The following is a 21,890-nucleotide window of genomic DNA, read 5'->3' as shown; positions in this document are numbered from 1 at the left end:
GGGCTTATCATCTCATATCTAGTCATGACTTTTATACCCTGGAGAGTCACTATGAGCTAGCTGCTTTCATTTAAGACTTTGTTTTTTTTTTAATTTTTAAGCTTATTTATTTACTTATATATAGAAAGAGTGAATGAGCAGGGGAGGGGCAGAGAGAGAAGGAGAGAGAGAGAATCCCAAGCGGGCACTGTCAGCCTAAAGCCTGAGGCAGAACCGTGGGGTCATGACCTGAGCTGACGTCAAAAGATGGACGCTTGACCAACCGTCTTTCAGCTCATTCACTCTGTCTTCAAATGTATCTACTCGATGTCATTTTTGGCCATTGCCTTCTTTTTTTTTCCATTTTATTTTTTTATAATAGTTTATTGTCAAATTGGTTTCCATTTAACACCCAGTGCTTCTCCCCACAAGTGCCCCCCACCATGACCATCACCCCCTCCCCCCTCCCCTTCCCTTTTCTGTCCATGGTTCGTCTTCAGTATTCAGTAGTCTCCCTTGATCTATGTCCCTCACTCTTCCCCACTCTCTTTCCCCCTTCCTCTCCCCATGGTCCCCTGCCAGGTCTCTCCTGTTAGACCTACGAATGCAAACAAAAATATGGAACGCTTCACAGATTTGCGTCATCCTTGTGCAAGGGCCATGCTAATCTTCTCTGTATCATTCCAATTTTAGTATATGTGCTGCCGAAGTGAGCACTGCCCATCGCCTTCTTAATGATGACTCATATTTCCAATTCTAGAATTTCCACCTGATTCTTTCTTAAAAGTTTCTAGTCCTCTGCCAAACTTCTCAAATTTCGTCTTTTACCTTCATTAATGTAGTCAGCAAACTTCATTTATGTTCTGTGTCCGATAATCCCATTGTCTGGGGAAATTATGTTTCTGTTCTGTAGCTTTCATTCTTGATGTCTGGTCTCGGGTGTTTATTCATTTTTCACTGTTTGCTGGATAGTCTCTTTGCAGAAATTTGCAGGAATAATTTGAGACTAACGGTGATGTTAACTTACCCAGAAAGGGTTTATATTCGCATACCCAGACTGCACGTTCCGCAGGCCGATAGGCAGAGGGAGAGGGACATCATGACTTCCCATGGAGGTCATCTGCTTCTGCTTTACTCCTGCTTGTGTGTGGGTATGGAAGGTAATTTGGGGTCCTGACCCAAAGGGAGTGGTGTTCATAAGCACTGTCCCAATCCCAGTTGGAAGCTCTTGGGCTACAATCTTTATGATGTGAAATGTCTCCATCCTGGTGCACAGGCAGTCTTTCTCTTTGGTTCTTTTTTTTTCTTTAATGTGTATTTTTGAGACAGAGAAAGAGAGACAGAGCATGAGTAGGGGAGGGGCAGAGAGAGGGAGACACAGAATCGAAAGCAGGCTCCAGGTTCTGAGCTGTCAGCACAGAGCCCAACATGGGGCTCAAACTCACAGACTGTGAGATCATAACTTGAGCCGAAATCCAATGCTTAACCAAGTGAGCCATGCCAGGAACCTCTCTTTGGTTCTTTATTCATTTCTTTGACTAGGTTTTTTAAGGAAGCTTTTTACTATCATTACTAATTTAACTCTTAGAATTGTTAGGTGTGTCTGCTATAGTCAATGGAATATTTCTCTCCCTTCTTTTTCTGTGTACTTATTTTAAAACCTCAGAAACTTACATGGTTTTCTGAGTATCATTCTTGCCAGCCATATGCCCATGGACTCCTCATGGGTCATGGTGTGTGGTACAGCTGTTTTATTTCTTTGTTTCATTGTCTCCAAGTTTAAATCAGTGATGACAAGGGTCATCCATTTCTAATCTTTGGTTTTAATTGAAATAATTTTATGCCTCAACATTCAAGAAAATAAACCCCATTAGATTTCAGCAAATAGTTACCTTGCTTGTTTAAAGGCTTTTCTGCTTTTGCAGTGTTTTACTAAGGGTAGCTGCTAAATGTTATCAAATGATTTCATATGAAAATGGTTTTTCTGTTCTAAGTGTTGATATAAAACATGGCAATAAATTTTTGCTGTTGAACCACACTTGTATTTCTTAGTCCATCATTCTGTACTTGTTAATATATAATACTTTTAAAATTCTTTTTCAAAGGCACCTGGGTGGCTCAGTCAGTTAAACGTTCAACTCTTGAATTCAGTTTCAGGTCATGATCTCACAGTTGTGAGATCGAGTCCCACGTCAGGCTCTGCACTAGGCAAGGAGTCTGCTTAAGATTCTCTCTTCACCGTGTGGCTCAGTCAGTTAAGTGTCTGACTTCAGCTCAGGTCATAGCCTCATGGTTCATGGGTTCAAGCCGTGTGTCGGGATCTGTGCTGACAGCTCAGAGCCTGGAGTCTGCTTCAGATTCTGTGTCTCCCTCTCTCTCTGCCCCTCCCCCTCTTGTGCTCTGTCTTTTTCTGTCTGTCAAAAATAATGATTTAAAAAACAAGATTCTCTGTCTCTCTCTCTCTCCCTCTGCCCCTCCCCAGCTCATGCTCTCTCTCAGTAAAATAAAAAAAAATAATAAAATAAAATAAAATAAAATAAAACAAAATAAAATGTCATATTTTATTTATGGATGAATCTGGATTTCCTTTCTGTCACCATCTTTCTTAGGCTCTGGTACTAAGTCCTCTTGGCTTCATGCTATTCCTGGGGGGCTCTTCACTTGTTCCCAGGACCAAGGACTTTAAAGAACTGCAGGATTGGAGGTCACACTGAAATCAGATGTCAGGTTACCTGGCCTCGTTGTCTTTTTCGAATAGTCGAATTTCGGTCCATCTTTTCTATGGTAACTCACCTATTCAGATGTTTTGCCCTTCTGGGGTTCCTTGTTCCACCCTCGGGAGCCAAGGTCTTGGTCTGAGACCCAATTCCGTGCCTCACTTGTGTTCAGGTGTCCTCAGGAGCTAATGGCCCAGGAGGTGAGGAGGTAATAAGGAATATGCTTGAGCAGAAGGAGGGGAGCCTGGCCCCTCTGCTTGGGCCCTGACTCTCCCAGTTGGCTTCTCCTTTCGTTTCCCAGCGCAGGTCTGAGCATGCTGCCTGCCTACGGGACACTCCACCCTGTCTGGTACTCTAGCTTCTCCTGCGCAGACTTTCAGAAGACCAGGTGGAAATTACTTTTGGGGTAACAGCAAGTCTGGATGACAGTGAACTCATAAAATGCTTAAAAAATTAAAAGAGCTAACTCCTACTCCACCTCTACCCATGGGCAAAACATCTCTTTGTCTTCATTTGCTATGGATTTTGTTGTTTCTGTTCTCTCAGGAAATAATTAGGAGACTCGATATGTGTTATTAGAGCCTTAGTTTCTTTGATAACTTCTTTTTTTTTAATTATTTCATTTTTTTTTTTTTGCCACAACAAGTGTACTCCTTAATCCCCATCATCTCTTTCCCCGATCCCACACCCACCTCCCCTCTGGTCGCCATCTGTTTGTTCTCTGTAGTTAAGAGTCTGTTCCTTCGTTTTTCTTTTTTTTTTCCCTTTTGCTTGTTTGCTTCTTAAACTTCACATGTGAGTGAAAGCACACGGTATTGTCTTCCTCTGACTGACTTATTTCCTTAGCATAATAGTCTGGCTCCATATATATTGTAACAAATGGCCAGACATCATTCTTTTTTATGGCTGAATAATATTACATTGTATACATATACCACATCTTTATACATCCATCAGTGGTGCACACTTGGGTTATTTCCATACTTTGGTTATTGTAAGTAAGTCTGCTATAAACATTGGGGTGCATGTGTCCCTTTGAACTAGTGTTTTTGTATTTTGGGAGGTAAATACCCAGTAGTGTGGTTTCTGGATCATAGGGTGGTTCTACTTTTAACTTTCAGAGGACCCTCCATACTGTTCTCCAGTGCCACTGCACCAGTTTGCATTCCCACCAACAGTGCAAGAGGGTTCTCTTTCTCTGCATCTTCGCCAGCACCTGTCGTTTCTTGTGTTGTTGATTTTAGTCATTCTGACAGGTGCGAGATGGTATCTCACTGTGATTCTGACTTCCATTTCCCCGATGGTAAGTGATGATGAATATCTTTTCATGTGTCTGTTGGCCATCTGGATGTCTTCTTTCTTCCAGACCTTCTTATTGTTTCCATAATCTTGCCTTGAGTGTCAGTGAAACACACCACAGTATTATTCTAGGATATATTAATTTTCCCTAAATGTCTTTGATTTGGCTTGATTCCTTTTAGCATAACTATAGATCGGCTCTTGAAAGGAAATTTTTCTTTTTATGGGGCACCTGGGTGGCTCAGTCGGGTCAGCATCGACTCTTAGTTTTCTGAGTTTGAGCCTTACATTGGGCTCCTTGCTGACAGTGTGGAGCCTGCTTGGAATTCTGTCTCTCTCTCTCTCTCTCTCTCTCTCTCTCTCTCTCGCTCTCGCTCTCGCTCTCTCGCTCTCTCTGCCCCTCCCTCACTCGTACTGTCTGTGTCTCTATCAAAATAAACTTTTTTTAAAAAGTAGGGAAATTCCTTTTTAAAATATTGATTGAAATTACTTTTTATCTAATAATTAAAATATTCAGCACTATTACAGCCTCATATATATACATATATGTATATAGTTGAATTTCCAGATATATTTATAAACAATGAACAACTATTAAAATAAAAATGTTCATTATTCAGCATAGTCATTCTCTAATTGAGTAAAGTTTTGCTATTCTTTGTTTAAAGTAGCCCTGAAAATAAATTATATTTTTATATCACTTTATACGCCTAAGAGCAAATGAATACAACTTCTCGACAAACATCCAAGTGCCATCTGCTTTGCTTAACTGTTGCACACAGATTTTTTTTTCCCCATTTTAAAAATACTTAACACAGAAGATGATTGTGCCTAAATATTTAAGGATAGACTCCCAGGCGCCGTAAAACTTAACAAACTGGAGATATCACTAATATTTATTCTTTTCTTTTATCAAATTCATGGAAAACACAACTAATGAAGCGGCAAGCCCTTCTCGATGAGGAATCCGTCCAACGCTTTCAAACAGGACTAGGAACCTGGGCTTCTGAATATTTCTCTCTGTTCCCCAAAGCCTGCCCCCGGCTCCCCACCTCATCTTGTAACATTGTGGCAATAAAGAACAGACTAGAAGAAGAGAGGAAAACCTTATTCTTTCATATCAATACCCTGCTCTGTTTTACTCTTTAACCCTGTACTTCGTGCAGTTCAGATTTCCACTGTAATGATTGGATACAGCCATTAGTGTAAGTTGGGTAGGAAGGGGGAAGGGGAGAGTGACAGACAGACAGACGGACAGAAGCCTGGTGCTGCAGTGCTGACAAGCGTTTGGCTTCCCCACCCCCAGATTTCAGACGAAGAGATTAATGTGGAACCCTTGGAAATATCACATTCAAGCAGCCTGGGAAAAGCACTATCTTAGGGAATCGGATTCTCTGCTCTAATTCCTGAAAAGGGAATTAAGGCAATTTTTAGGCAGCAGTTATGTGCTTTTCTCATCTGGACTCTGTTGCGCCTTGTTCTTACAGAAGCAGCCACCAGCCCAAAGTGCAGTCCCGCCCTTCGAGAGGACTGGCAGGGATGCACGTGTCTTCTGGCCCGTCCCCCACCGTTCTGTCGCCCAGGGTTTCTCTGCCCCAGTGCGCCAGGCTGTCCCTCTGAGACAGAGAAACCAAGACAAGCTCAGAGATTGACATGCAGAGGCACGCCTCGGGGGCTCAGTCAGTTGAAAATCCAACTTAGGCTCAGGTCATGGCCTCATGGTTCAGGGGTTCAAGCCCCATGTCGGGCTCTGTGCTGACAGCTGGGAGCCTGCTGCAGATTCTGTGTCTCTCTTCTCTGCTCCTCCCCCACTCATGCTCTGTCTCTCTCTCTCTTGAAAATAAATAAAAACATTGAAAATTTAAAAAAAATACATTGATACTCAGAAAACAAGCACTTTGACCAAACCAGTAATAAAGGTATAACTTCTAACAAGTCAGAGAAAGAAAAAGATGAAAAATACTAATTTATAAAATTAGGAGAAATATACAAGCTATCAGAGTTGCGGGGCTGGATTTGTATTGCTGAGGAATCCATTGTACAATGGTAAGTTTTAATACATAATTGATTATTTAATTAATAAAATATTGAAATCTCAAAAGAAGTGAGATACTTCTGGGTTTACTAAACATGTCCCAAGGGCAGAAGCAGAAAACTGGAATGGTCTTAATGCTTGTAAGAAAATTGAAGTAATTGTTCATTTAGTTTCAAAAAAGTTCTCATGGTGAAGTCTTGCAGGCTTTCAAGAGGCAAAGAATAGGTCTTCAGTTAAAATTACCACATAAAAGGAGAGACAGTGTCTCAATAAATTTAATAAAATTAGGATAATTACACCACAACCAAATTTTAAAAAATTGCTGTGACAAACTGCAGAAATATCGCACATTTTGCTAGAGATACGATGGCAGATTAAATATAAGCAAAATATACTCTGAAACGTAATAGCTCCAGAAGTCATTGGAAGTTTTTCTAAAAGCTTTTTTTGACTACAGGGAACGTCTGCTTTAACTCAGGCTCACACTAAGAGCAAAGTGCCGAGACACACTTTTAAGAAAATCGTGCCTGTTCTTTTATCTGGACGTCCCCCCAAGTCTAATGAGACGTGAAGCCAATATAACGGTTGCAATACTGGGGGAAACAAGGATGCCTGTGCTCTAACCGTAAATTGCTCAGATCTACAGCCCTAAAAACAAATTAATGGGAAGCTAACCTAGTACATAATAGAAGTCCGTTGTTTCTCTTGATCCAAGATACACTACAAAGTGGAATTTTACGGGAACAGCTGTAAGCAGTGGGAAGGGAAGGAAAGGTACTCATTCAGTGAAGAAAAGAAATGCTGTGCAGCTGCTACCGGCCAGGTACCCGTCCGGACAGGGGATGTGGCATGGACACGGTATGCAGGAGGTGACTCTCACCTGGGGACAGATAGGAAGGAGGGCAGGAGACAGGCAGCACAGAGGAGGAATGGGCTCAAAGATTGCTGGCTGCATCCCTCAGCCGATCCCACCTGCAAGCATGGGAGGGGGGCCACAGGAGGCCCAGGGTGGTCCAGGGGGAGCATAGAGACCCTGAGACTTGGAGCACTGGGGCCCGGGTGGCCTTGGAGGCTGTGGGAAGTCAGTGGTTGCCCCATGCTTTGCAGGGTAAAGCAGGTGAGACAGGAGTCCCAAGATTCGCCTCTGTTCAGCTCTGTGCACCCAGAGGCCCCTGTAATGGAGAGTGCAGGGGGGAGGGGCGAGTGAGGCAGTTTGGGGAAGGTCAGAGTTTTGATTTTCATTCTTCATGCACATTTGAAAAGTCCCCTGGGGCTTCTGAGGGGACAGGCAGAGAAGTCTGGGAGCAGTCGGGAAGGAGCCCTGGAGGTGAGCAGCCACCAGGGATGGAGGCCTGGGAGCTGGTTGGTGTCTGAAGCCACCAGTCTGGGTGAATGCCAAGTGCATCCTGGGCACCACCACATGGTGATGGAACAAGGAACCCGGGCAAACCAGGTTTCCACGTGCTTATTAGAATCATCTGTGCAGCTTCGAGTCACTTTTAGTAAAAGCCCCGGAATATCCAGACATAAAGACTATTCGTACTTGAAGGTGCCAGTTCACCGGCTGAGCCTGACCTCTGCAATGATAATGACGTTCCCTGTAGCCATAAATCCTCAAGTAAAATGCCTCACGTTACAGAGGCAATTTAAAATGATGGAACTGTACTTGCTGATTTTGATTCCAAATGGGTAGTTCTTCCTAGTATTTCACAGCATGCTCTTGCCATATGTAAAGTCTACAATGTTCTTTCTTCCTTCTTTGTTAATTTCATTTTTATGACAAAATTTCCCTCTTTTTTTTTTTAAATGTTTTTTATTTATTTTTGAGAGACACAGAGAGACAGCGTGAACAGGGGAGGGTCAGAGAGAGGGGGAGATACAGAATCTGAAGTAGGCTCCAGGCTCTGAGCTAGCTGTCAGCACAGAGCCCGATGTGAGGCTCAAACCCACAAACTGTGAGATCATGACCTGAGCCGAAGCCGGTCGCTTAACCAACTGAGCCACCCAGGCGCCCCTCCCTCTTTGTTTCTTCATATAATGTGATGAATTGCTTCCTGTAGGAATGATGCATTGCTTAACATTAATCCTTCTGTTTAGGTTTTCTGATGGTCGATTTGTTTTTATGTTCCCTGCTGGCCACATTTTGGTTCCCTTCTTTTGTTTTTTCTTCCTTGCTTTTAACTAAAAAGATTCAGCTTTTAGTAGACACAGAGAGCTCCTTCTTACAATTGTGGAGCCCGATAAGACTTTTCTACTTTATGTCTTACGGGTCTGTTTTTAGTTTAGTTTTTCTGGGGTGTTTTTTTGTTGTTTGTTTGCTTGTTTTGTTTTACTTGGCTTTCAACATGTATTGTTTGCTTTTATCCTTTGGATGATTTAAGAAGTTATTTTAGTTCCCGTTGGAGTTTGTGTTTGGCTCATTCATTTCGGGACTATTCTGAGCATGTATGTGGCCGAGTCTGTCTGCAGGTGTTTTTATTTTTTAATGATCTTTTAATGTTTACTTTTGAGAGAGATAGACAGTGTGAGCAAGGGAGGGGCAGAGAGAGAGAGACCCCCACACACAGAATCCGCAGCAGGCTCCAGGCTCTGAGTTGTCAGCACAGAACCCAACGCAGGGCTCAAACTCACAAACTGTGAGATCATGAGGTCAGGTGCTCAACCAGCTGAGCTACCCAGGCACCCCCCTAAATTGAGCCCTTGTTCAGATAACAATTTAGGTGTGGAATCAGGCTATAAAGGTATGGTTCTAGTATGTGCTATTCTGTTAGGAATATAGTGGGGTTTTTTTCCTACTTCATAACATTATGATTGATCTCAAGCTTGCTGGTCAGATTTGGTTAAGTCCCTCAGCCTTTGTGTGAGCTCGGTGGGGAGCACCCGCAGTGGGGAGGGGGCGACGCACCTGCGGGGACCTTGGAGGACTGTCTGAAAGTGGGACCCCTGTCTCAGTGCAACCCCAGCCCCAGGGGGTGGGCACAATTCTAGACACACAAGGACATCCTTGCAGACCTGGAGCTCCTCCTCAGGGCTCCCACACGTGGCTTTGACCATGATCACTGAACCTTTATTAGAAGGAAAAGTGTGAATTGGAAAGGAATGACAGACTGAATTAACATGGTTTTTAAATACCCCCGTTGAATTCAAAAAGCCTTCGCTGGTCTTTAACAACAGCCCACACGTCCCTGTGTGTCACCATCATTCATACTTGCGACTTTGAAACAGGGAGGCCATCTGGCAGGTAGGTAGATCGCCTCCAGAAAGTTCTAGAGACAATTATACATTTTGCAAAAGAAAGTCTAATATCTAATCTCAGTTCCACTCTCTTGATATCTCTAGGTTTCCTTTCTCCCACGTGTAAGTGGAGGAAGACTGAGCAGGACATTTCCAAGATCTAATATTTTGTAGGTTGAACTTGCTAAGCCTCCATCTTCCCACCGTCAGTTAACACCCCTGTTCCCGCGGGAACAAACGGGGGAGAGACAAAGGGAAAGCAGAACCCGGAGTTCTTAGCAATGAAGAACCACATTGTGTGGGGTAATTCATATCTTACTAATTGTAAGGCAGGCGTCCCTGCTGTAAACCGTGAAATTGTATTCCCGTGTAAACTGTATTCTTACATAAGTGGATAGAGGACGTGTGTAAAATTGTACTTAATTTGCTAATGACAGAAGAGTGAGAAGACCAAAGAGTGGGTTCAGAACCAGAGACATATAAAGTCAGTGCAGAAAGGAAGGCAGATGGGAGACTGGTGTGTGAGGTGAACACGCATCCCCACTGGCCTGTGCGACGGTGCATGTGAACGTGGCCCCTCCCCCTGCAAGGACGCGGGAGGCCAGGGAAGGGCAGCGGGGCTTGGAGTCCAGAAAGAATTCACACCCAGAGCTCCGTGAGCCGAGCAAGTATCCTCTGAAAAGGAAGGCTCCACAAAAATGTTTCCAGTCCTCCTGAGCACACAGCAGAAGAGAAATCGTAGAGTGCATGTTGCCCGCGGCCCTCGTGCTAAAGAAGTCACTCAAAGGGGAATGTCGGGCAACAGAAAGCTATACAAGCTAAGAGAGGGGACGAAAGGGAATAGAAGTGCTGGATTAATCCCCAAGAAGACAACAGAGGGAGAGAAAGCAATAAAAACAGATGGGACAAATAGAAAGTATGTCCCAAGGCCATAGATTTAAGCCCAAATGAATTGTCAAATAAAAATTAAGTTACTGTGATTAAAAGATAAAGATTCTCACAGAGTTTGTTTTTTTTTAACTCTATCTTCTGCTTTCAAAAGATACTTTAACTATAGGATTAAAAAACATTGGGGCACCTAGGTGGCTTAGTCGGCTAAGGGTCCAACTCTTGATTGAGGTTCCAGGTCATGATCTCACAGTCGTGACTTCAAGCCCAAGTCGGGCTCTTTACTGACAGCACAGAGCTTGCTTAGGAGTCTCTCTGTCTGACCCTCCCCTGTCCATGCTCTCTCTCACTCTCAAAATAAATATATAAACTTAAAAAAAATGTTTTTAATGTTGAATATAGATGGACGCTATAAACTAACCAATGGAAGCAGTTGGTGCTACATTGATGTCTGACAATTTATCATTTTTTTAAGTTTATTTATTTTTGAGAAAAGAGAGAGTGCGCACACGTGGGTGTGTGAGAGCAGGGGAGGAGCAAAGAGATAGGAGGAGAGAGAGAATCCCAAGCAGTTTCCACACTGTCAGCTTGGAGCCTGATGCAGGGCTCAATCTCACAAACTGAGATCATGACCTGAGCTGAAAGCAGGAGTTGGATGTTTAACCAAGTGAGCCACCCGGTGACCATGATGTCCAATAATTTAGATTTTAAAGCAAGAACCATCACTAGAGACCAGCAAAAAAAGCATCTATATAATGGGAGCATGTCATTAATCTAAATATACATGTACCTAATTGCACACCCTTAAAGTATGTAATGCAAAATTTGAGAGAACTAAAAGGAAAGAGAACAAGAGAAGAGAGCAATTCCATAATTATAATTAGAAATTTGACTCACAGTCACATATCAGACAAAGGACCCATCCACGGTATGTGAAGATTTCTTACAAATAAAGAGGAAAATCTTGACAACCCAAAGGAAAATAATGCCTGAAGACTTGGATGGCACACTTGGAAAGGGAGCATCGAAATCATGAGTGATCAGGGAAATGCAAATTAAAACCACAATCCAGTATTATGACGCATCCACCAGACCTGATCCACTAGAGTAAAAACTGACAAGATTAGATGTTACCAAGAATCTGGATGAATGGGAATTACCGCACGCTGATTCTGGGAGTTTGACTTGGCACAGTGCTTTGGGAAAGTGTATATCTGTTGGTTTCTAGCACGGCTGAATGGTCACATGCCCTATCATGACCCAAGCACCCCACTCCCAGGGTGGGAGCACATGCCAATATCATGTCTAGGAATGTTTACAGCAGAGGTGCCTGGGTACTGCTTCGGTCAAGCCTCTGACTTCAGCTCAGGTCATGATCACATTGGTCCATGGGTTTGAGCCCGAATTGGGCTCTCTGCTGACATCGAGGCGCCTCCTTGGGATTCTTTCTCTCTTTCTATCTCAAAATAAATAAATAAACTTAAAATAAAATAAAATTGTTTTAAAAGAATGTTTATAGCAGCTCGTACCCATGATGGCTACCACTATGCTACTCTAGCCTCTACTATTGACAGAAATTTGGAAGTCAAACACCTATCAGTAATAGAAGAGATAAATACATTGTAGAATATGCACAAAACAGAACACGGTACCACAAGAATGAGCTAAATACAGAGGCACCCGGGGGGCTCACTCAGTTGAGCACCTCTTGATTTCTGCTCAGCTTATGATCTCACAGTCAGCATGGAGCCTGTATTAGATACCCACTCTCCCTCTCTCTCTCTCTGTCCTTCTCCTGCTTGTGCTTTCTCTGTTGAAAAAAAGAAAAACTAAATACAGCTGCATACAGCAGTGTGGGTGAGTCATGGGAGCACTGCACTGGGGGTGAGCAAGTGCAGACGGGTGGACGCTGACGATTCAGATCCTACAAAGTGCAGACACTGGCCACTGTCCTGTTGCGCCCAGAGGCCCGGGCACAAGGGGCTTCTCAGGTCCCAGTAATGTCCTGTCCTGGTCCTCGTTTGTGTGGCAGCTTCATGGGTGTGTTGACTTGTGTGCACTACAATTAAGTGTTTGTGCACTTTTCTGGACAATAAAAAGCATGTGAAAATGTCAATGAAACAGGACCTTCCGGAGCTTTCAAAGTGAAGATCCAGTGGGCTTATTACACAACATTGGGCCTGTATCAATGTCCAGCAAGTAATCCTTACCTGCTGTGTGTGTGTGTGTGTGTGTGTGTGTGTGTGTGTGAGGGATGCATGTTTTTTCACAAGCAGGTAGAGTGTTCTAGGCATATATAATCAGTGCTTTACCAGGGGCATCTGGGTGGCTCAGTCAGTTCAGCGTCTGACTTCGCCTCAGGTCATGATCTCATAGTTCGTGAGTGTCAGGCTCTGTGCTGACATCTCAGAGCCTGGAGCCTGCTCCAGATCTGTGTCTCCCTCTCTCTCTGCTCCTCCCCTGCTCGTGCTGTCTCTCTGCCTCTCAAAAATATATAATAAACCCGTAAAAACTTAAAGAGTTTTACTGTTTGCTAGATCACGGGTGCACGGGTGCTCTCCCTCCCTCTCCTGCCTGTTGAAGTCTTGTCCCTGCCCGTCCCCTTCCAGCACAGACTGTACACTGTCACCTTCACATGCTCACAGGTGACAGACATTCCCAAACCCTTGCTTTTAATACAGCCTTAAACGCACTTCCAGTACTGACGCCTACCGTTTTCTTCTCCTGGTCTTAATGGATTCTTACCAGTTGCTAATACGATTTAGAATTCTGTAACCAAGGTCAGTAAAAATGGAACCCCATGGCTGCCTCCGCAGCTACAAGATGAGCAGGGCGCTGGTGTTAGGAGACAATGCGGGCGGTGCGGGCTGGGAGATGGGTCCTGCGCCGGCATCCTTACCGGCCAGTTGTCCTGTGCTGCCTCCCAGTGTCCACCGAGGGGCTCTGCAGGCGCCGTGCAAAGGGGTCTGCCATCCTGTCCATGGTATTGTACTGCTTCTTGTTCCAAACACTGCTCCGCGGAATAGAAATGTCCATCACGATATTAATACCTGATTGTGCATAAAGGCCTCCATGGTCAAGTGAGTTTAGAACAGGCACACGCGAGCCCTTCCTCCAAGGTTATCAGCACCTATTAGAATAGTGAAGCCTCCCTAAAGACCTTCAGGAGAGGAACCCCATTTGCGTTGTTTAATGAAGCCTGACCCCAATTTATTTGTCAGTGGGGACTTTTTTAACAGCAAAGCTTTTGCCGTTTTTCAGAACTTTGGAAAATGCCTCTCTCATTGTTCCTTCGAGGCTGCCTTATTATCTCCTAAAGCATTTTTACTTGGCTTCACTTAAAAATGAAAGGATGGGGCTCCTGGGTGGCTCAGTCAGTTGAGCATCTGTCTGACTCTTGATTTCGGCTCTGGTCATGATCTCAGGGTCGTGGGATCGAGCTGCACATCTGGCTCTGTGCTGAGTGTGAAGCCTGGTTGGGATTTTCTCTCTCTCCCTCTGTTGCTCCCATGCAGTCCCTTACCCCCATTGTGCATCCTCTCTCTCTCTCTCTCTCTCTCTCTCTCTCTCTCTCTCTGTCTCAAAAAAAAAGAACAACTATTTTGTTTCTTGAATTTCGATGCAGACTGGGTGATATATGATAAATTGCATCAACTTGGAAGGACCCAGAAGTTTTCTCCTAAAGTACAGAAAACAGAATAAGGGTGTGTCCCCAGGAAGCCGAAAGGAAGCATAAACTGTAGAACAGTGTGTGTTCTCGCAGCATGCTCCTTGAGCCGGCCCGATGGCAGGATATTACTTTGCCAGAACTGTTTCTTTTGAAGAAGAAGGATTTTTACAGAGACCAAGTCTATTTCGTTTTCATGCATACTTTAGTGCCACTTAAATTTTTCCCTTATTTTAATTGCTCTTTTTTTTCCACTCTCAGGTTAAAAAATGGTTTCGTACCAGACCCCTCCCAGAAAAGCATGCATGTGCCCATGAACACGAATGCACACACACACCCATGAACATATACTTGATTATTTAATTTGACTTGGCAGGGAGATGAAAATGCATGTTAGGAAAACAGTGTTTCCTGTCTTTTTGAGACCAGTGCTCTACGAATCTCACATACGCCAAGTATATGAGAAGGAAATGGAAATGCGTTAGATGTCGCTTACTCTGTACAAAGAACAGCGGGAGATTTCATATTCAGAAGTCAGATTTGTGGGGTAGGGGACATGGTTTACAATAGGGCAGAGAAAATGTCGCTGTTTCAAGATGGGGAACTGATGTGGAGTTCGGTATACTTGGGAATCATTCCTATTTTAACGTCGTGGTTCCAAAAGAAAGAATGCCAATAATCTAGTGCCTAATATAAAATGAGCTGTCTTGAGCCCGTGCTGGCCCTGCTGGGCTCCAACACCACATGGATTTCTGCTCCGTTGCCCCGTCATGCTCACATGCTGAGCTGTCCCCCAGTGTTCGGTCTTTGATGGAAGAGAAGGAGATGTGCCTCCGGGCACCTGTGGAGGCCTTGCTTCATTCATACCATGTCTAATGGCTGCCCTCCCTGCCTCACTGTGAAAATAGAAAGCATGTTGGCAACTTATCCATCAGCAGGGCCGCTTTAGTTTTATTTTAGTTATGTCAGCTCACTACTTGGTTCTAAAACTGTAACCCAATTGTATATTTCCTGAGCTCCAGCTCCAGCTCCTGTGCTACCTGCAGTCCTAGACCTTGGGATGAAATTGCAGTTATGGCTCCTGTCCCCGGGTGCTCCCCATCCATCGGTGGGGACTGAGGCTGTCACTGGGGAAGGCGGTTCTGCAGGAGACCCAGGAGCGGCCAGGAGGGATCCTGCATATGACAAATGTCCCAGCAGGTTCAGGCTTGATTTGGAATTTGTGAGCCTCAGTCTAAAGTATCGTGAGTTCAGTACCCCCTAAGTGAACACCTGTCATGGGCTAATTGTGCTGGTAACCAGGGCAAAATGGGGAACTCAACACAGACTGCACTTGAAGAGATTCAGCGTGGAGGACCTGAAGGGAATGAGAGATGCTCCTTCCTGTGGATGGTCCTCACGAGCAGGCACCAGCCCACTGGCTCTGAGCTATTTGCAGTCTGTGCATCAGCCACAGAGAAGGGTGTGCACCTGTTCATGGGGTCTGGATGGTATAGACAGCAGCTTTCACAATCACAAACCCTTTGCCCGAACCTCAAATTAACACAGAGAGGTTTAGTTTGGCTTTGTCATCAGCTGTTGACTTAAACAGCTCTCCCAGATGTAAGACAAGCATTCTATACTGTGTTCATTTTGAAATTAGCCATCTTTAGCCAGAGAGACCTCTAACAACAACCAGACCTGATGAACATAATGTAATGTATCAGTAATTAACATGAGCCACGTGACTTGACTAGTCCTTGTTCTAAATCTCGTTTTCCATGTTTGTGAAATTATTCTTTGTGTTTCTGTTAAAGTAGCATATAAATATGAAAGTTACATATTATAAAAAGATTAACTGATAAAGATTAAAAACTGTTTCTCTCTATTCCCCTAGTTACTAATGAAGTACAATATATGGGAGCTTATTTGCTGCTGAATGACCATAGTAGCCAGAATTTATTTTTATTCATCAAGATTCTCTGCAGTAATTTATATTTTAGTTTATTAAGTTATCATGAGAATTTTTTCTCCTCAAGATTCTTACGAGTTCTGGAGTTACAAGTCTGTAAAATTAAATGTTTCATGAAATTGAAAATACAACCCATCTACACCTGTGAGCACCAGTTAAAGCAGTTCTGGAAGGAAAATTTATGGAACTAAATGTTGACATTAAAAGTGAGGAAAATTCTCAACTCAATTAAGTCACTTCAAGAAACTATAAAAAGAAAGGCAAAATAAGCCAAAAGTAGTAGAAAGAAAAAATAAGGAAGAGGAGAGCAAAAATCAATAAACCTGAAGACAGAAAAATCACAAGAGAAAAATTAGTGAAACAAAAACTAATTCTTTGAAAAGATCCACAAAATTGATAAACCTCTGGCAAAATAAAGGATTTTAGGTGGGGAGAAGAGGCAAATTACGAACAAAAGAAATAAAACAGGAGACACCACTCCACCCCCAACAGAAATTAAAAGACATACTGTCAAGAGCTCTACGCACATGAATTTCACAGGTTAGAAGATATGAACCAATTCCTTGAAAAATAAAAACTACCCCAACTCATCTGAATAGGAAATAGATAACTTATATGAAAGCTAGTAAGGGAGTTGAATTCATAATTTCTAAACTCCCCTCAAAACCACTTATGTGGTTTCATTGGAGAGTAATACCAAATATTTAAATTACTACCGCCTCAAAACGATGTCTTCCAACAATAGACGAGGGAACACTTTCGAACCCATTTAGTGAAGTCCATGTTATTTTGATACAAACCCAGGCAAAGACAGTATTTTTTAAAGTACAAATTAATATCTTGCATAAATATAAACAAAACTTCTCACCACAGTATTAATAAACAAAATACTCCAATATATGAAAAGAATTTTACACTGTGACCAAGTGAGATTTATGCCTGGTATGCAAAATTGGTTGTCTTCAAAAATCAATCATTGTAGTTTCCAGTTGCCTTCTGTCCTAAAAAACGTAAAAAGTTCAACAAAGGGAAAAGTCAGCAACTCTTGTTAGACCCATCAGAGATCTAAGGTCACGATTTGTAACTGACCTAGTCTGAGAGTCTGCACTTCCAGCAGGACCCAGTCATGGAAGGTTCCCATACTTTTATGAGTTTCTCATGTCTTATGGAAGGGAGAGGGCAAAAGCATCCATTTTGAAATCTTTCAGATCATTCTATTCTTTTTAACAAGGTCTGCCCTTGGGGGAAGGTATTTGACCAGAGCCTAACCCTCTGGAGTTTTATCAGGACATAACTGACCCAGAGTAGGGGAAACACCCAACTCCACCTCGCTCCAGCCTTCCACATGGCAGAAAGGAAGTACCCAAGTGCAGCCCACTCTAGCCATCCTGGACAACCAAAGCCGGGTGTGTTGCGGGGTGCTAAGTAGCACTTGTAAAGCTTGCAATCCAGAGGCACAGGCTCATGGAGCAACCGAGACCTGGTCATAGGATATAGAATGCTTCTCCTCCCTCCACACCTCACCACCATCTTACTAAAGTTCTATTTACAGCACTTCCTTTTACCCTGTGTATTATGTATCTAACTGTAAAAAAAAAAATTACAAGGCATGTTAAAAAGTCAAAAACACAGTCTGAAGAGATGAGAAAACCTCAGAATCTGAGTCTGGCCTGATGTGTTGGAATCAGCAAACCAGGATTTTAAAATAACTATGATTAATATGCTAAGGGTTCTAATGGAAATTGTAGACAACATGCAAGAAAGGATGGGTAAAGTAAGTTGAGTGATGGGAAGCTCTAAGAAAGAATATAAAGGAAATGCCAGGATGCTGGAAGAATGCTAGAGATCAAAAACACTAACATAAATGAAGAATTCCTTTGATGAGCTCATAAGCAGAATATCCAAGAACCATCGAACAGCTACAAAAGGTGTAATACACGCGTGGTGGGGACGTCAGAAGGGGAAGACACGTAAAAAGGAACAGAAGCAATATTTGAAGCAATGACTAAGAATTTCCCCCAAATTAATGTTATACACCCCACTACAGATCCAGGAAGCCCAGAGAATACCATGTAGCATAAATACCAGAAAACCTCCTACAGCTAGGCATACCATATTCAAACTTCAGAAAAATCAAGGATAAGGAGAGAATCTTGAAAGAAATCAGAGGTAAGAGCCCCTTCCCCACAGAGGAGCAAATACAGGGATTACATCTAACTTCTCCTAGGAAACAATCCAAACGAGTAGAGAAAAATAGTTGGTGTTGAGAGAATTCTGGGCCCTGCAAAATTATCCTTGACAAGTGGAAGAGAAATAGAGACTTTCTCTGGCAAACAAAAATTAAGGGGACTTTCTGCCAAGAGACCTCCCTTATAAGAAATATTAAAAAGAAGCTCTTTAGAGAGAAAGGGAATGCAGAAATTTGGATCTACATAAAGGAAGAGTACCAGAGAATGAATAAGTAAAGACAAAACAAAAACTTTTATTTTTCGTATTCTTAAATGATTTACCATTTACCCCTCCAAATGATACAGGCAGCAATGTATTCAGTTATGTATGCTGATGGGTAGTTGGATGGCGATCTTTATTTATGCTTATGAAGAAGTGAAATGAATAATAGTGACGGAGTGGCTGGGAAAGAGGAATTAGGATTATTTGTTATTATTTGTCACTACTCACACCTCTTTTGAGATACGATAGTGTTGTTTGAAAGTGGACTTGGATCAGTTGTAAATGTATAGGATAAGGTCTAGGATAAACAGTAAAAACAAGTTTTAAAAAATACAAAAGAAGTATAAAATGTGTTGAAAAGGACAAAAAATTTAATCCTATAATAAATGCTCAATTACAACAGAAAAGGCACAAAGAGAAGGAAACAAAAATAGGAACAAAGAATAAGGGCAACAGAAAACAACAAATCTGGTAGATAGAAATCTAATTATATCAATAAACACTTTTCTTTTTTTAGAGAGAGAGAGAGAGAGCATGCATAAGCAGGGGAGAGGAGCAGAGGAAGAGAGAGAGAATCTCACTGAGTGTGGAGCCTGCTGCAAGGCTCAATCCCATCAATGTGAGATCATGACCTGAACCAAAATCAAGAGTCAGATGCTCAACTGACTGAGCCACCCAGGCTCCCCTCAATAGTCACTTTAAATATTAATGGCCTAAAAGACAGAAGTAGAGTGAATCATAACTTTGAGACCCAACTATCTATGGCTTATGAGAAACCCAATTTAAATATAAAACACATATATATTAAAAGTGGACAAAAACATATATATTATTTTAACACTAATTAAAAGAAAGCAGGAGTAGCTATACTAATTTCAAAGTAGACTTCAGAGCAAAGAAAGATATCCAAGATAAAGAAAGTCTGGGGTGCTGGGGTAGCTCAGCCAGATGAGGTCATGATCTCACATTTCATGAGTTCAAGCCCCACGTCAGACTCTGTGTTGACAGCTCAGAGTCTGGAGCCTGCTTCGGATTCTGTGTCTCCCTCTCTTTCTGTCCCTCCCTGCTCATGCTCTGTCTCTGTCTCTCTTCCTCAAAAATAAATAAGAATTAATTTTTTAAAAAGTGATTAACATAAAGGTAAACAGGATATTTCTCCAAGAAGACATAATAATCCTCAATGTGATATCCACCAGCAAAAGAGTGTCAGAATACAGGAGGGAAAATAACTGATAGAACTACAAGAAGAAATATATGAATTCACTATTACAGTTGGAGACTTCCACATCTCCTATCAGAAATGGTCAGATCCAGCAGACGGAAAATCAGTAAGGACATAGTTGAACTCCATACCTTCAATCAACTGGTTATAATTGACATCTAATGAGTACTTTATCCAACAGCGGCAAAATTCTTCTCAAGTTCACATGGATTATTTGCCAATATAGACCACAGTCTGGGCCACAAAACACACTGTGGCACATTTAAAAGAATAGAAATCATATGGTGTCTGCTCTCAGACCACAGTGGAATTAAGCCAGGAATCCGCAACAGAAAGATACCTAGAAAATCCAGATATTTGGCAATACACAACAGACTTCTAAATAACACCTGGATCAAAAAAGGAGTCCCAAGAGATATTTTAAAACTTAATTTACTTTATTAAAGTGAAAACACAACTTATCAGAATTCGTGGGATGCAGCAAAAGAAGTGACTAAAGGGCTACTTACGGCATTGAATGCATATGTTAGAAAATAAAGTACTAAAGTCTGTCTAAACTTCCATCTAAGGAATCTAGAAAGAGAAGAGCAAATTAAATCCAAAGTAAGCAGACGGAAAAAAATTAATAAAAATTTGAGGAGAAATCAAATCAAAAGTGGGAAATTAATAGAGTAAGTAAAAAAAAAACAGGAGTTGGTTCTTTGAAGAAAATCAATGCAGTTGAGAAACCTCTAACAAGTCTGGGGAAAAGAGAAAGGACACAAATTAGTAATATCATGAAATATGGGGCATCACTCCAGACCCCACAGACATTAAAAAGATAATAAAGGAAGACAATGAACAGTTCTGTGCCTACAAATTTGACAATTCACATGAAATGACAGTGTGGTTTGATGACCAGATCAATAAACAGAATTGAGAACCCAGAATCAAACCCGCATACATACAGTGATCTGATCTTTGACAAAGGGTTAACACAGGACAATGAGGAAAAGACAGCCTTTTCAGTAAATGACGGTAGAACAATTGGGCATCTGCATGCAAAAATATATAGTCATATGCTATTTTTCTTTCTCCAAATGACTTATTTCACATAGAATTAAAACTTGCTGGGTTCAGCCAGGTGGCTGCAAATAGCAAGATCTCATTCTTTTTGATGGATGAGTACTATTCCATTATGTATATATTTCACCTTTTTTATCCATTCACCTATCAATAGACTTTCAGGCAGCTTCCATATCTTGGCGATATATAATCTTTTATTTTTTTTATGTTTATGTTTTGAGAGAGACAGAGACAGAGCATGAGTTGGGAAGAGAAAGAGAGAGAGGGAGACACAAAATCCAAACCAGGCTCCAGGCTCTGAGCTGTCAGTGCAGAGCCTGACATGGGGCTCAAACTCATGGATCACAAGATCATGACCTGAGCCGAAGTTGGATGCTTAACCAGCTGAGCCACCCAGGCTTCCCTGCACATCTCTTTTCAAATTAGTGTTTTTATTTTTTGGGTAAATACCCAGTAGCAGAATTGATGGGTCTTGGAGTAGTTCTACTTTTAATTTTTTGAGGAATCTCTACACTGTTTTCCACAGTGGCTGGACCAGTTTGCACTCCCACCAATAGTGCTCAAGGGTTCTCATTTCTCTACATCTTTGCCAACATTTGTTATTTCTTCTCTATTTGATTTTAGCCATTCTGAGAGGTGTGAGGTGATATCTCATTGTGGTTTTGATATGCCTTTCCCTGATGATGAGTGATGTTGAGGATCTTTTCATGTGTTTGTTGCCTTCATTATAAAAGTGTCTATTCAGGTCCTTTGCCCTGTTATTGAGGCTATTAAGGCTCAAAACAATGAAATTACTTATTCCAAGATCACATAAGCATCAAGAAGTGGTATCAGACTTTGAATGCAGATTTTTCTGGAGAGGAGACCTGTAAATACCTAGGAGTATGGATTTTCTGGGCAATTGTGTGTGTTCTATGTGCAAAGCACACTGACAGAGATTAGGGCAAGCTAGAAGGAGATTGTGTCCTTAAATTAAACTCTGCAAAGGAGACAAACAGAAAGAAAGCATGTCAATGATGGCTAGAATGTAAGATTATGGGTGTTTCATCTGCTGAGTGGGGCAGGTATTGACAAAGTGAGTCCCACCCAGAGTGGCTGCCGGTGACACTGTCCGGCTCTGACCTCACAGCTGAGGAAGCCATCCCTCGCCCAGGAGCTTGGAAGGCAGCCCTGAGGGGGTTTCATGGAAATGCGTGGAGACAGAGGACCTCTGGGTGGGCAAGGGTATATATTTAAAATATTGCAATTTGGGGCACCTGGGTGGGGCTCAGTTGGCTAAGCGTCTGACTCTTGAGCTCACAGTTTGTGAGATCAAGCCCTGTGTCGGACTCTACGCTGACAGTGCAGAGCCTGCTTGGGATTCTCTCTCTCCACGCCCCCCC

General features: G+C 42.3%; 1 protein-coding gene and 1 non-coding gene across 2 annotated transcripts in view; one reads left to right on the top strand and one right to left on the bottom strand.

The window, feature by feature from the left end:
- The window catches only part of VWC2 (von Willebrand factor C domain containing 2), a 111,829-nt gene that overhangs the window by 87,351 nt on the left and 2,588 nt on the right, over positions 1 to 21,890 (top strand). The gene's annotated exons all lie outside the window — the stretch shown is intronic.
- On the bottom strand, positions 592 to 696 carry LOC115286092. Its single transcript, XR_003905851.1, has one exon. It is a non-coding gene; the product is annotated as a U6 spliceosomal RNA (small nuclear RNA).

This window comes from Suricata suricatta, chromosome 2 (assembly GCF_006229205.1).
Source record: "Suricata suricatta isolate VVHF042 chromosome 2, meerkat_22Aug2017_6uvM2_HiC, whole genome shotgun sequence".
Classification (NCBI taxonomy): domain Eukaryota; kingdom Metazoa; phylum Chordata; class Mammalia; order Carnivora; family Herpestidae; genus Suricata; species Suricata suricatta.
This window is presented reverse-complemented; position numbering and strand designations above follow the sequence as displayed.